The sequence below is a fragment of the Jaculus jaculus genome, chromosome 17 (genome assembly GCF_020740685.1).
Source record: "Jaculus jaculus isolate mJacJac1 chromosome 17, mJacJac1.mat.Y.cur, whole genome shotgun sequence".
Classification (NCBI taxonomy): domain Eukaryota; kingdom Metazoa; phylum Chordata; class Mammalia; order Rodentia; family Dipodidae; genus Jaculus; species Jaculus jaculus.
The window spans coordinates 22958112-22974741 of NC_059118.1; the positions used below are offsets into that span (position 1 = coordinate 22958112).

Here is a 16630-nt window from a genome sequence, read left to right on the forward strand (position 1 = left end):
TCAATCCCAGCATTTGGGAGGCAGCAGTAGGAGAATCGTGAGTTGGAGGACAGCCTGCGTTTGGAACAAGACACTACCTCAGAAAACCAAAAACCAAACAAACAAAAGTTTATAGGAAAATAATTACTTCCCCCCCTTTTTTTTCTAGGCAGGGTCTCACTCTAGCCCAGAAGGACCTAGAATTCACTTTGTAGTCTCAGAGTGGCCTCGAACTCACGGCAATCCTCCCACCTGCCTCCCGAGCGGAGTGCGGGCATAGAGGGTGGCCCCGCCCCGCCCAGCAAATGCTTATTTAACTGTGGTCTGTGCATCTCAATTCTTGCATGTGACGCTAATCTTCCTTAAATTAAACCACTGCCCACAGATGAAACACAAGTTCCAGCTGACCCCTTCTTTAGAATGCCCTCTAATCCCACTTGTGACTCCTCTCCAGCCTTCTCTTTGCATCCGGAAGCTGTCTTGAAGTCAAATTACTTTGCTCTCAAGTCCACCACCTACTGTGGGATTAACATGCACCTGCAAATTAAGTGTGATTACTATCTTAGACCAAGGAGGAGGAGGATTAATTAGATTTAAGTAACGCCCTGGAGATGGGTTCAGGGGTCAACAAAGGGGAGCAATAAACTCCGCGTCCAGCACTTCCCCCAGCCCCAAGGCCTGTGACACTTCCACCACCCTTCCAGACCACGCAAACTTTAAACCCTGCTCAGCTGTGGCTCTGGTTGCAGAATAAAGCTTTTCAACTGTCTCGTGGCGCTTAAAGTCAAGCTTTGGCTCGGAAAGACGCTCCGGACCTGGGATTCCGGTCAGGGCCGTTGAAGTCTTCAAGCGATCGATTCCCCCCAAGTCTACAGTACCAATTGGCCGCAGGGCACAAGATGAGGGGCGTGGCCCAGGGCGCTGGGGGCGTGGCCCGGGGCGTGTCCTCCTCCCGGGCCTCGTCCCCGTGCGCATGTGCACTGGTTGCGCGGCGCCTGCGCGGCTGGTGTCTTGCGCGTGGGGTTGGGAGGGGCGGGCGGGGGAGGGGAGCGGTCAAACGCAGCTTTTCCCGGAAGGGACGCGCAGGGAGGGGAGGGGGGAGCGACGCGCGGGGAGGGGCGGGGCGCGGGGGGCGGGGCCAAAGGCGGGAGCGTCGGCGTCAGCTGACCGGGTCTCGTGACAAGGCGGGGCGGCGGCGGCGCAGGCGCGGTCGGGGGCGCGGCGCTCGGAGCCTGGGCGAAGATGGCGGCGTCCAGGGCGAGCCTCTGAGAGGGAGCGGAGGGGCGGCGGCGGCGGCCGAGGGCGCGTCGGGAACCCGCGGCGGCCGAGCGTCCCGGGGGCCCTGGCGGCGCGGCGCGGGGGGAAGGGGAAAGTGGTGAGAGGCACGGAGGCCGAGCTGTGGACGCGGAGCCGGCGGCGGCGGCGGCGGCGGCGGGAGGAGCCTCTGCAGCCTCCCGCGAAGGTAAAGGCGAGACGCGGCGGGCGACGTGCGGGGCTCGGGTCCGCGCGAACGTGCCCGAAGCTGCGGAGCGCAGCGGCTCGCCCTCCTCCTCCCCACCATCCCCCGACTCCGCTGCTGCGGTCCCTCCGCTCCGACCCTCCCCGCCCCGGCCCGGGGTGACATCTGCGGCGGGCGCCGCTCTGCTGCGCCCCACCCTCCTCCTCCTCTTCCTTTTAAAATTTCTTTTAGCTTGCTTTTCTCCCCATCGCTGTCTCTTGCTCCCCGCTTTTGCACATCCCGACCCTCCGCGCTGCTCATCCGTCTCCCTGCTTCTCTCCCCCCCCCACTCCACTGTGGGCTCCGCCCTCGGGGTTCCGTGCCCCGGGCACCCCCTTCCTCCTGGACGCCGGCAACTCTCCGCTCCCCGGGCTCAGCCATCCTCCCTTCTTGAATCCCGCCTGGACCTTTTTAAAAACTTTTTTTTCTTCAGCTTTTTTCCGTTTTGTTAGGACATTCAGCAGCTGCGTCCGTTTCTTCCTTCTATCCCTTTTTCCAAAATCAGGTTTTTGGTGGTTTTTTTTTTTTCTTTCCCCCTTCCTCAGGACTTTTCCTCCCTTGCAAGGTAGTCTGTCCACCGTTGCTTTCGCTTGGCTTCTGGGATTTCACCAATGAATGTGGCCTTTGCAGCAGGATTTTGATGGTTAGAGAAGAGGCTGTTAGATACATATTTGAGACTACCCTTAAGCATGCGTTCTTTCCCGGTATTGAGCTCACCACGCTTGTCCTGAAATCGTTTCTATCACTTGGTGATTGGAAAAAAAAAAAAAAAAAACTCCGTTATTACAGGGTTGATGCCCCTAAGGAATCCCCTTCTGCTTTTCCCCTTTCATCCCACACTGTTTAGTTTCGTGTTTCTTTTTCTTTTAATTTGTTTGGTTTCTGGGAAGTGTGCTTCATTGTGTGATTTAACTTGGCCTATAATAAATAAAACCTTTTTAAGCTTTAAATACAACGTGAAACAGTGTCCAGCTGCATTACAAATGGTTGCTTGAGAGATTAATTTTACAATGCATTCAGGGAACATGATTCTTGTTTGGGAAACATTGCATTTATTTTTGTTTTAAAACAGGAAGTAGAACACGATCAGGGAGGAAAAGAGGAGTCAAAGTCGAGAAATTGGGATGTAAGGAATGCTAACGCTAGGTCTAGTTCTTGGAAAATGCCAGCATTTGTATTCCACTGAGTCCATGCATATTCCTCTTTTCCTAAAGTGGCACTAGTAGCTTAAAACTTAAGGACATATAGTGCTAACAAGTACAGTTTAAGTTCTTAAGCTGAAAAGTAAGTTAATAAAACATACGTTGTCAGCGAAAAACAGTTACACAATCGTGAAAGGCATGAATTATTTGCAAGAATTAAATTTTATTACAAAAAAAGGGAAGCAGGATAACCAGGTGGACTGTAATAAACCTGGTCTTAGTAAATTTGTAGAAAGAAAGAAAAAGAAAGAGAGAGAGAGAGAGAGAGAGAGAAAGGTTGATAGTGGAGTCTGGTTCCTAATGGACACTAAATTGGGGTCGAAATAACAAGCGCTGTGTCTTGAATCAGTCATATTTATTTACCCAGATGGATTTTGAAGTTTCACCTGTACTTTCTTTTCCATTGCTCCTGTAAAGCAGGAACAAGGTTGTGCAGGTTAACTGCAGTGCTGTCTTGATTGCTGCTAAGATTAGGGCTTAATTGTTTAACATTTGGCAGTGGTTAAAGGGCATTTGTTTTGCGATACCTTTTGAGTCACTGTTTCTCAGCTGTATCAGATTCACTAAGAGCTTCCTTTTAAAAAATAATTTAAAAATATTTATTTATTTGGGGGGGGAAAGAGGAGAGAGAGAGAGAGAGAGAGAGAGAAAGAATGGGCATGCCAGGGCATCTAGTCATTGCATGTGCCACCTTGTGCTTCTAACTTTACATGGGACTGGGGAATCGAACCTGTGTCTGTAGGCTTTGCCAGCAAGCGACTTAACTTTTAAGCCGTCTCTCCAGAAGGGCTTCCTTTTAATATCAAATACTTATGCTTTTGCTATACTGAAATAGTTTATAAATAATAGAAGCAGGGCTGGAGAGATGGCTTAGTGGTTAAGCGCTTGCCTGTGAAGCCTAAGGACCCCGGTTCGAGGCTCGGTTCCCCAGGTCCCACGTTAGCCAGATGCACAAGGGGGCGCACGCGTCTGGAGTTCGTTTGCAGAGGCTGGAAGCCCTGGCGCGCCCATTCCCTCTTTCTCCCTCTATCTGTCTTTCTCTCTGTGCTGTCGCTCTCAAATAAATAAATAAATTTAAAAAAATATTTATAAAAAAATAATAGAAGCAGCATTTGGCACTGAGTCTAAGATGAAAGAAGCCCTAACAAGGGCAAGAACTAGTTGACTTCCCTTATTCCTTTTTTGGAGCCCATTTAAAGAACTAAGGCTATATAGAGCCTTATAGTTGAGAATTTAAAGTGAGTTGCAGAGAGGAAGAAAGAGAAGGAAAAGGGTGTGAACTTTTGGATAGAGAGGAATTCAACTAGAATAGTGGGAAAAAATGATGAAAACTGAGTGCACCATCTTGCAAGCTCTTTATACACGGAACTCACTGGATGTGCTCTTAGTGAATATCTCTTACACAGAGCCAGTGGAGAGGAACAGCAGTTGAGCTTTTAAAAGAGGGTCAACAAATTCCTGTGATTCTTCTATTTCTATCTCTTCTGTGGAGGGGCATGCAGCCTTGCTGGTCCAAACTGGTGAATATTGAATTTAGGAAGATGAGAAGCGGGGAAAAAATAATATGCCTAAGGGAGGGGTACTGAACCCCAAACTACAGCTGGATTATGGTCTGGAGAGCCAAGAAAATCATATTTCCAAGTTCTAGACACTCAATCAGGACAAAGATTGGATCTCCATCTCCTGCCACCTCTCTAAGAAAGCTGGCATAAGTAACATGAGTAGAACATTGTGAGGAGAGGCACAAGATTACGAAGAAGTATAGCACAAAGGTCAGGCATAACATTGGTTTAGTTTTAACTACCCCACCACAGATACACACCACTCTTCAGAGAAATAAAGCCTGTGGTATATTGAGTATAGCTGTAGCCAGGTCATAAGTCCAGCCCAACTCCTAACTAGATTAGCATAACCTCTGTATTAACAGCCTCCTAGATAAAAGTATATTCATTTTCAGTGATAAAAGTTACTCCATTTTATATGATCTTGTCTAGCTTTCAACAACAACAACATGAAACACATGAAAAGGCAAACGAAGAAAGGAAGAGAGAGCTTTCCCAAGGAACATGTATCAAAATTGTACTGGGATTAATGTTATCCAATGGGCAGTTTAAAATGACTACATATTAAAAGTTGAAGAAGGAAAGTGGACAAAATGCAGGCCAGATGGGTCATTTTGGTAGAGGTAGAAATTGAAAAGAATCAAAAGGAAATACTAGAAATGAAAAGTTAGTAAAACAATGGAGAATGCCTTTGAGCTCATGAGTAGACTTGTCACAACTGAGCACAAGGCAGCAAGCTTGTACCTATACCAATAGAAGCTATCCAACAGCACCACAGAAACAGCTCCTTCTCCTCCTCCTTTTGAGGTAGAGTCTAACTGTAGCCCAGGCTGACCTGGAATTCACTATGTAGTCTCAGGGTGGCCTCAACCCACGGTGATCCTCCTACCTCTGCCTCCTGAGTGCTGGAATTAAAGGCATGCACCACCACACGTGGCCAGAAACAGATTCTTAAAACACATTTCAAGAATTTGGAAATAACAGCTATTTGAATATATGCCTAACTGGAATCCCACAAGAACAGAAGAGCAGGAAAAAATATTGGAGACCTCTCCAGACCAATTACCAGATGTGTTAATCACAGATCCAAGAACCTTAGGAAAAATCCACTCCCCCCTTCAAAAAGGAAAATTCTGTGGGAAATATATCAAGGCATGTCATATTCAAACTGAAGTTAACAAAAGAGACAATAAAATCCTGAGGATAACTAAAAGAGAGAGTGAGGGAGGGAGGGGGAGGGAGGGAGAGGGAGAGAAACATTACATATAGTGGGAAAAAGTTTTTCTGTTACGTAAAATTGAGTAATTGAAAACAACAGGTCTTAGGGGAGAAATAGGTTCGGTCAGTAATACTCAAAAACAGCTTGAATAACAGACATAATGGCAATCTACAACACTATTTAGTGCCACTTTATTTTTTATTTATATTTTTTGTTTTTATTTTTTAAGGTAGGGTTTCACTCTAGCCCAGGCTGATCTGGGATTCACTGTGTAGTCTCAGAGTGGCCTTGAACTCACATTGAGCCTCCTACCTCTGCATCTTGAGTGCTGAGATTAAAGGGGTGCACCACCACACCTGGTTTATACCACTTTTTAATGGTAAAAGACTATGGCATTTTGTCTTGAAAGACTTTACTTGTGCAAATGAGCATTGGAAGGAGTCACAGTATATTGAGTTGCTGTTAAGTACTGAAGGAAATGAGATTGAGTGGAAAAGTGTGACCACAAAGATGTGACTATGATTCACTGACCTATAGTGTGTCCATGTGTGCAATTTGCAAATTCCTAAGAAGCTCAGTTAAGGTAGGTACAGGTTTCTACATTCACCTTATCCCTCCTTGTGATTCATGAATACATAAGCTCATGTGAAATTTGATTCGAGCTCCATTTGTTCAGTACACTAGGCACGCACATCACTGACCTAGGTCCCTAGCCTAGTACATCTGGCTTCTTGGAGTAAGTTCATGTTACCAGAACAGCACTGTAGAAGAACCAACTATATGCATTTAATTATGTAAATACTTAAGTATGACCACACCAGATGCATTTAAATATGTAAATATTCCACACCGGAATAAACAATGAAATTGTCAGTTTTGCACCTTACATAGAACCAGTTTAACTTTGACAGGCAGGTGATGGGTATAGATTGGTCTCTCATTCTGCATAATAGTTGCAGTCCTGGAAAATTTGTGCATATTAAGTCTTCCAGAACATATTTCATACTTTATATTTAAAATAGAATTAGACTGTAAGGTTAGTTTATTATAGATAAGTTTTTACCTATTCAAATAACCACTTGGACATTTGAAAGTCGCACATGGAAAACCGGTTTTCCACGTGTGGGACTGTTGAGGTATCTAGCCCGATCTGCTAAATGCTAGTAGTCCTCCCAATCTCAGTGCCCCGCCCCACCCCACCCCACCCCACCCCACCACTACTTCAATTCAGAACGTTAATTGGTGGTTTTTCTGCCGGAACAGTTTCTCATTTGAGCACCTGCCAGTTGATCATAGCTCTTGTTACCGAAACTGATTCTTAGGGCTAGGGATGCAGTTCAGTTGATAGCTCCTGTCTAGCATGCACAGAACCCTGGGTCTGTTTCGCAGCACTGCATAGAACTGGTTTGGTGGCTCCTGCCTGTAATACTAGCATTTGGTAAGTGGAGACAGGAGGATCGGAAGTTCAAGGTCATCCTTACCTACAAAGCAAGTTCTCTGCCAGCTAGGGATACTTGAGATCCTGTCTCAAAACAAAATAACCCTGATTGTTAGTTATGAGAACTCCTTTGAGTGTCACCGACTTAGGGCATAGCTAAAGCTAATATGGTTATGATCCTCTGAGTTAAGATAGTTACTTAATTTCAAGAAATGCACGTAGGGCTGGAGAGATGGCTTAGCGGTTAAGCGCTTGCCTGCGAAGCCTAAGGACCCCGGTTCGAGGCTCGATTCCCCAGGACCCACGTTAGCCAGATGCACAAGGGGGCGCATGTGTCTGCAGTTCGTTTGCAGTGGCTGGAAGCCCTGGTGCGCCCATTCTCTGTCTGTCTCTCTCTACCTTCTTCTCTCTGTCACTCTCAAATAAATAAAAATAAACAAACAAAAAAATTAAAAAAAAAGAAATGCACGTAATGTGGTTCAGTCAACAAAGGTGCTTGCTAGTAGTTCCTTTTAGATGTTCTTTTTAATTAGCAGTAGTCACACCTTGAATAAATCTTATTGGCTATGATACTGCCAGTTCTCGCAGCATGGGTATTCTTTCTTTCTTTTTTTAAAATCCAAACCATTTATTTGGAGAGAGAGAGAAAGAAAATGAATGTGCCAGGGCCTCTTGCCCCTGCAAACAAACTCCAGATGCATGTACCCCTTCATACATCTGACCTTATGTGGGTACTGGGGAATCATTAGGCTTTTCAAGCAAGTGCCTTTAACCACTGGGCCATCTCTCTAGCTCACAGGTGCTCTTTATTCAACAGCGCACATAGTAATTTTTGTTTGTTTTTTCGAGGTAGGGTCTTGCTGTAACCCAGGCTGACCTGGAATTCAGTATGTAGTCTTAGGGTGGACTCGAACTTAATGGCGCCCCTCCTACCTCTGCCTCCCCAGTGCTAAGATAAGTGTGCGCCACCACACCTGGTAAGAAACGTGATTCTAAACAAGCAAAGTCAAAAAGCTCTATAGTTTAGCATTCTTTTTTTGGCTGGGGGTGGGGTGGGGTGGGGGTTGGTGGTCGGGATTTCTGAGGTAGGGTCTCACTCTAGCTCAGGCTGGCCTGGAATTCACTATGTAGTCTCAGGGTGGCCTGGAACTCATGGCAATACTTTTATCTCTGTCTTCCAAATGCTGGGATTAAAGGTGTGTGTCACCACGTCCGGCTATAGTTTAGCATTCTTATGTTGCCCTTAGTAGACCACACTGCCAAAGCATTATTCACTTATTTAACACATGCCATTCTTAGTACTTGTTTGCATTTGATCAGTGTTTGATTGCTAAGGTCATGACTATAGCAGACTTCTCTAATATTTCTTAAATTTTACATTAATTCTACTGAAAGTTAAATTCTTAAACAGGGATTTCTGGTTTGTATTCCTTAGTCATTTAATACTATAATTTCTCTTAAACTTCTACTCAAGAAACAGAGTACTTTGAATAGTCATCAAATCTGAGAGCAGGTAAACTATACTTCTTCCAAACCTTTGAGCTGCTGAGTCCAATTTTAAAAGTAAAATACTCCTTTTCAGTGGTAATTTGGAAGTATTCTGTAAGTTGTAAAACACTGTGAGAGAGGTAAAAATGATATGGATATCTCAGAACAAACTAGAAATGGTGTTGCTGCTGTTGTAGGAAAGTTTTGCAACTTAAACTTCTGTACATTTAAAGAATATTTATTCATAAGCAAAGAGAGGGAGAAGGAGGGGAGAGAGGGAACTTGTGGGAATTTATTTGGAGAAATGTGTCAGTTGAATATTGATATTACTGCTTGCTTTCCTATTCTGTAACCATATTTATCTCTGGAAGATCAGTAAGTTAAAGAGCCTAAAGTGGGCTGTACTCAAAGCTTTGCAGTCAGCTTCTGCACACATCACATACATTGTTGTTCATTCCACCCACCCTTAGTCATGAATTAAGTTGAAATTAAAATAAAAAATAGACCCTGACACAGTAGCGTATACTTCACTGTTTTATGTTCTAGCTGCTTGGGAGGTTGAGGCCAGAGGCTGGCTTGATCCCAGGAGTCTGAGGCCAACCTGGGTATCATAGTGAGACACTGGCTAAAGTTCATGCGGCAGGTTTTCCCATACACAGCACCTTCTCCAAAACAGTTCAGCTGTAGCTATTTCATTTGGATAAAAATTAATGTCCTGTTAGTCATTTTTTAACCTTTTATTTGAAACAGTGCTAACCTAGTAATGGAGTTTATTATTATTTTTTAAACTTTATTTATTTATTTATTTGAGAGCGACAGACACAGAGAGAAAGACAGATAGACGGAGAGAGAGAGAATGGGCGCGCCAGGGCTTCCAGCCTCTGCAAACAAACTCCAGATGCGTGCGCCACCTTGTGCATCTGGCTAACGTGGGACCTGGGGAACCGAGCCTCGAACCGGGGTCCTTAGGCTTCACAGGCAAGCGCTTAACCACTAAGCCATCTCTCCAGCCCTATTTTTTTTTGGTTTTTCAAGGTAGAGTCTCTCTCTGGTCCAGGCTGACTTGGAATTAACTATGTAGTCTTAGGGTGGCCTCAAACTCATGGAGATACTCCTACCTCTGCCTGGTTTTACTCAGATTCTAAATTCAACTATGAACAGAAGTAGATTCTCAAGAAATCAGTATAAGGGATTTTTCATACTCATAGTTCTTACCTTAGCAATAGTTCTTTTCCTAGCATGGTTATATGATGTATTACCTTTATACATTAGTTTCTCATGTGATTGTCAACCATATCGTGAGTGTGATTTTTAGTCTAGTACATAAGCAGCATAGAAAAACTTTGTCAGAAAAGAAAAACTCATTTTTTTTAATCAATAGATTATAAAAATGTTCACTTTCCTACAAGTTGAGAGAACTTTATTTTTGACACCCACACATCTGATTCCAGGATTTTCAAGTCAGCATTTTACACTTACCACCTTACGTCCATCTTCTATTTTTTGATGCATTCCAAGACAATTTTCATTTTATTTTATTTGAGAAAGTGAGAGAAAGAGGCAGATATATACATATATATGTATACATATACACATATATACATATACATATACATATATATGTATATACATATACATATACATATACATATACATATACACACACACATATATATATATATATATATATATATATATATATGAATGAGAGAATGGGCACACCAGAGCCTTCTGCCACTACAAATGAACTCCAGATGCATGTGCCATCATGTGCATCTGGCTTATGTGGATATTGGGGAATCTGTCAAACCTGGGTCCTTTCCTTTGGCTTTGCAGGCAAGTGCCTTAAGTGCTAAGCCATCTACAGCCCCAAGGTCATTTTTTAAAATTCATTACTTGAGAGCACAGCTAATGAAATGATAGGCAGACTAAATTCTGTTCTTATGTTTTACTGGCTCAAAGTGAGAAAATTAGTCTCTTATCTGGTCACTCCAACTTGTCATTTTGTGTAGCTGTTACTTTCAGATGGTCATGTAATGTGTCTGCGTTAAGCAGGTGAATAGCCTTGTTAAATGCTAGTTCCTTCATTTACTAACTTGTTTTTCTGAATATATTCGTTCATCCTTTGCTAAATGAGTTTATTTAACACAGTTATGTCAATGTACTTAAATGTGCTGTGCATGCAAAAATTTCCACTTACAGCCTGCTTGTGATCTGCCTCAGGCTGCGTCTGTGTTGGTCACTTCAATATGCTTTTGTTCACAGTGTCAGCTTGATGTGGGTGTCTGCTCAGTGTTCTCTGAGATTCTGTGGTTTTGTGTGAAAGTTATGTATTTTCTCAAAGATCATTCTAATTTTACTCGTAAATGATTGTAAGTGGGTGCCAGCGCTATTGCCAGTAACAAATTAGAATGCAAGAACCTTGTGTTATTCGAAAGCATGAAGCAGCGAATTAACTGAAAAGGGTGTCTCTAGCCAAAATCCCTGTGTGCCCTCAATTTGACTCCTCCCTGCTCCCGGCTGACAGTTGAACTGGGGCCTCAGGCATGTGAATCACTGAGCTCCATCCTCTCAGCCTTTTCATTTTCTTAACTGTTTTTTGAGACAAGATCTTGTTCTGCCCTCCAACTGGGGATTCTTCTTCCTTAGCCTCCCAAGTCCCAGGATTATAGGCATAGCAAGCATGCCTTCCAAGAAGATGGAGGGAGGGAGAGAGAGAGAAAGGGAGGGAGGGAGGTAGGGAAAGAAGGAAGGAAGGAACGAGAATGAAGGCATTATAGGGCCTCTTGCCACTGCAAAACAAATAATTCCAGATGCCCACTTTGTGCATGGGGCTTTACATGGGTACTGGGGAATCAAACTCGAGCCACCAGGCTTTGCAGTTTAACTGCTGAGCCATCTCACCTGCCTGAATTTCACTTTTTAAACCTTAGTACAATTCTATCAGAACAACTGTGGGAAAAGGCTCTGGTAATAGTACAGGAGGCTGTAGCATAAACAGATGAAATACACTTTTCCGTAATTGGAGATGCCTCCCCGTGCAGTTTGGTTACAGAGAACCTGTAAATGAGCTTTTTCCTCACCAAAAAGTTTTGATCTTTGGTAATTTGAAATGAGATACTGTTGCAGAATGAAGTCCAAATGTAACTGTTAGTCTGCCATTGTGTTGCCACTAGGATGCCATTGCACAGCGCATAGTTGGCAGCTGACCAGTTGTCACAGCGTGCGCATTCCTGCTACCACGACTCCCTGATGGGACTTACTTCTTGCTAAGCTTCTCGGAGCAGGGGCCTACAGTGTTTACCTCAGCTTTCCATGACAATAATGATATTAAGCCACTTTCAGAGTTCATTAAAATATGTAGAGAGGAGGGCTGGAGAGATGGCTCAGTGCATAAAGCGCAGGTGAGCTATATTCGTTGAATAGATGAGCTCTGGGCTCAAGTGAGAGACCCTGTCTCAATAAGCAAGGTGAAGGGGATCAAAGAGCCCACCTGACAGCAGCCTCTGGCCTCCACATGTACACATGCCACACTCAAGCAGGGGTCGGAAGCAGAGATGACATAGTGACTGGAGATTAATAGTTTATTCTCTGCACCCCCCACAGGAAAACTTTTTTTTTTTTGTAAAGCCCAGACTGACCTGGAACTCACTCTATAGCCCCAGGCTGGCCTTAAACTCACAGTGATTCTCCTATCTCTGCCTCCCAAGTGCTGGGATTAAAGGCGTATGCCACCATGTTTGGCAACATACTATTTTTTAAAACAATTATTTATTCTTTAATTTATATTTGTGTGTAGGTATGTATATATGTGTGTGTGTACTGAACATGCGTGTGCCACAGTGCATATGTGCAGACCAGAGGAGAACCTTCAACAGAGCCTCTTTGCCACTGCAGACAGATGCCAGCACGGGCCCTTGAGCTTCAGATTTTCCTGGCTCCACCTCCCACCAATGCCCCATCTCCCGTTGTCTTAGGGGCCACTTCTTGCTGCCCAATGGGTGCTAGGGAGGATCCAACTCATATTTACAGGCTTTACAAGCAAGCACCTTTACCACTCTGTACTTTTGAAGTTAAATTCTAGGTTAGATATAATACCCTTTTCTACTGGGAATATGCTTCAGGTCTCCTAGTTATTGTGCAAAATGGCTGATAGTACATAGCTCTATATATGCTGTTTTCCCCTGTACATAAAATGCCTTTTCATCTTAATAAATCACTTACCAGTGTGGGCATAATTTTTGCTGTTTAAGTTCAGCAGCAAAGCTAGCACGATTGTTTTTTCTTCTTCACAATTACATGGATGGAAGATTTATTCTTCTTATAGATATTAGAGCTTTTTCCATATTGAGAATTTTTACCTTGTACTTACAGGAAGCCTTTTAGGGCTTTGCTTTTTCATGTCCAAATTGCCAGCATCATTGCTCTTGGGCTTTGGGTCTATTATTTAAATAAAGCCTGCACAGAGCTCTGCCACAGTGACCATGGTGAGCTGAGGCCCACCAGGTGCCTAATGGATGCCTGGACAAAGGGAGGATTTACATCCTGGCCGAGGCAGAGGAGATGACTGAGACAGTGTGCACCTTAAAACTCCTGACTTGTTTGTGTCTGGAATTTTCCATTTAGCAGTGTCAAACTGGCTGACCAGATTAACTGACACAGCAGATAAGTTGAGTTACACCACATTGAATAATTAGAAAGGTTGGAATTAAAAGATTTCGAGAGAGGGCTGGAGTGATGGCTTGGTGGTTAAGTGCTTGCCTGTGAAGTGTAAGGACGTGGTTCGAAGCTCGATTCCCCCAGGACCCACGAAAGCCAGATGCACAAGGGGGGCACATGCATCTGGAGTTGATTTGCAGTGGCTGGAGGCCCTCGTGTGCCCATTCTCTCTCTCTCTCTCTGCCTCTTTCTCTGCCTGTTTCTCTCAAATAAAAATAAAAAGATTTAGAGAGAAGTAATTTACAGTAATTGGTATAATCCCAGACACCCATGTCTTACAAGTACAGGTGCTTGTAGGTACTTGAAAATAAAAGAGATAGTAGACATATTCTAACTTTTTTTTTTTTTTTTTTTTTGAGGTAGGGGTCTCACTCTAGTCCAGGCTGACGTTGAATATGCTATGTAGTTTCATGCTGGTCTCTCACTCATGGCAATCCTCCTACCTCTGCTTCCTGAGTGCTGGGATTAAAGGTGTGCGCTACCACACCCAGCTAAGTAATATTTTTAAGTATTTGTTTTGAGTTAAGTATTATGCCTTTATTTGAGTTGTATCATTTAGTCCTCACCACAATCCTTTGGGACAGTTATTACCATCCTTATTTTGTAAACGAATGTAATTAGGAAATTTGCTCAAGATCATTCAGCCACTAAGTGTGACAGTTATTGCTGGTCTGACTATAGGTAATACTTTGGAGATGTACCATCCTTACCTTGGTGATAGACGTACAGTGAGTGATACAGCTGCTGTGTGAGTCATTAGTTAACCGAGAGAATGACTAGCGGTTTAGTACCAGTGCCACGGCTGCCAGGGCCTTTCCACGCAGTCAGTCATCTGACCCTGTACTCAGCGTCCTAGTCTGGCTGTCTCATTGTCCTGTTTGAAGCGTCAACAGTGATGATCACCAGAGTATCCTGACCCCTCCTTTTCTCCTTCTCCTTTCACTTCCTGTCTCTTGTCTTCATCCTCCTTTTCCCTTTCCCTTTCTTTTTTACTGTCTCACTATGTCCTTCCTCAACCTCCCAAGTGCGGGAATTGTTGGATGCTGCTATACCTGGATGTATTATATTCTGAGTTTTCTGTTCTTTGTGAATTGCCATTGCTTTGCTCAGAGTTCTCTTCCTTATGGTCGGAAAGAGTCGATGTAGTTCTCAGACTAAATGCCATTCACTAGTAAAGTGTTGTTCTGAAAGAACAGTTCAGATTTTCTTTTTTAAGAAATTTTATTTATTTATTTATTTGCAAGGGGGGGGGGGAGAGAATAGGCACACCATGGCCCCTCTAGCAGCTGCAAATGAACTGCAGAGTATGTGCCACTGGCTTTCTGTGGGTACTGGGGAACTGAACCTAGGTTGCTAGGCTTTGCAGGCAAGTGCCTTAACTGCTGAGCCATCTTTCCAGCCCCAGATTTTCTTGAGAACATAAGTAGACTTAAGGTTCATATTAAATTGCTGGAAAATGGATCTCAACCCTCAGGCCTTAACTAGTCTAATCATTTTAAAGATCTCATAATAAAAGTAGCTTAATATTCCTTAAGACTACCTTGTATTCATATGATAACAGACTTCTGTCATATATTTCTTTTGAACATTTTGAAAAAAGTAAAGGATAACTATAAATGGAAATGCTTAATGGTTTATTTATAGGTGGTAGAGTATTTCAGCTTTGGAGATTTCCTTTTTCCTCTATTTCCTTTGTCTTGAACTGAGTATCACCATTTGTTTCTCTGCTTGAAATTGTGGGTTTCAAAGTTATTTTTAGACAGGTATCTAATTGTCTTTCTAAGCTAAGATAAGAATTGAAACCAGTTTTAAAATATTCCAAGACTGTGTGGTCAAGTGATAAACCTGTAATTACATAGTCAAATGAATTTCCTGAAGTTGAGGGGATGTATTAGAGCTTGGGTTAAATATATAGAGTGTGGAGTTAAGCAGGTTGGTCCAAATCCTGATACAACCATTTAAACTACTATGTAACCTTGGGCAGGTACTTTGGCTAGCTCGCAGTTTTCTTGTCAATAAAATGGAATCAACATGCTTATGCCACTGTTGTTTATGGTTACAGATTGTGATGATCACTCACCTGATTACTGACTTAATATATATTCTTGTGTTATTTTAGGATGTGTCTTCACACCTCCCCCAACTGTAAAAGGTTCATTTTGAGGCTGTGCAGACACTGATAATAGCATTGAATTGTCTCAGAGAGAGACTTGGCTACCTATCTCCTGCCTCTCATACCATATCTCAGGTATAACTTTACCTTGACGGGAGGAGGGCAAGTTTCTCAGACAATTTCCTTCCATAAAGAGCATTTCCAGAGCTGGGCGTGGTGGCGCACGCCTTTAATCCCAGCACTCGGGAGGGAGGCAGAAGTAGGACGATCGCTGTGAGTTCAAGGCCACCCTGAGACATAGTGAATTCCAGGACAGCCTGGGCTAGAGTGAGAACCTACCTCGAAAAACCAAAAAAAAAAAAAAAAAAAAAAAAACCAGAGCATTTCCATTTTACTAGCCTCATAGAAATTGAGAATTAAATGCAGAGAAGCAGTATCACTTGTTGCCTCTTAAAATATTAGAGATTGAAAGGGATGAGATGTGTTGAAGTTCACTGTAGGACTTTTGATGTTCTGAATTCATTTACTTTTGCCTTATGTATATTTTTCTGTCAACTTTCTCATCTGCCTTACGAATATGTTTTTTCTTTTTTGCAGGGGGGATTTGCGGTAGGGTCCAGGCTGACCTGATTTAATATTTGATATAATTTTAAAGACTTTTAGCAAACACTCATTTCTTTATATTCTATATTTCTTTTTAAATTTTTTTAATAATTTATTTCTGAGAGAGAGAATGAGCGTGCTAGCCCTCCAGCACACTGCAAACTCCAGACACCTGCTCCCCCTTGTGCATCTGGCTTACATGGGTCCTGGGGAATCAAACCAGGGTCCTTAGGCATTTGCAGGCAAATGCCTTAACCGCTAAGCCATTCTCCAGCCCATGCTATATTTCTTTTACAAAGCTATTTTTTTTTTGTTTGTTTGTTTTGTTTTGTTTTGTTTTCAAGGTAGGGTCTCACTCTATCCCAGGCTAACCTGGAATTCACTATGTAGTCTCAGGGTAGCCTTGAACCCATGGTGATCCTCCTACCTCTGCCTCCTGAGTGCTTAAAGGCGTGCACTACCATGCCCAGCTACAAAGCCATTTTCAAAGTAAGCCAAGTGCTCTCTGGTCTGCTTATGGAGTAGGAATTACACCAGGGTACAACATACAGTCTTTCTGTACAATGTCTGTGATGTTAAGGAGGGTTCTTTTTTTTTTCCTTGGTTTTTGGCTGACCTGGAATTCACTATGTAGTCTCAGGCTGGCCTCCAACTCTTGGCAATCCTCCTATCTCTGCCTCCTGAGTGCTGGGATTGAGGGTATTTTTTTAGTGTGTGCTAGCATAGCTGACTGTGGAGTCAATGAATGTCCTGTGTACCCCAAAGGATTGAACTGTTAGTATAAAATTAAGCAAATCCATCAATTTTTA

At 43.3% G+C, this 16630-nt stretch overlaps 1 protein-coding gene across 2 annotated transcripts in view; it reads left to right on the top strand.

Annotated features, from left to right (window-relative positions):
• Positions 1-1360: 1360 nt before the first annotated feature.
• Positions 1361-16630, top strand: part of Dnajc13 (DnaJ heat shock protein family (Hsp40) member C13) — a 150754-nt gene continuing 135484 nt past the window's right edge. For both annotated transcript variants that reach the window (XM_004664328.3, XR_006633971.1), the window contains exon 1: positions 1361-1441. The gene's annotated coding sequence lies outside the window, so the exon portion shown is untranslated. The remainder of the gene's footprint in view (positions 1442-16630) is intronic.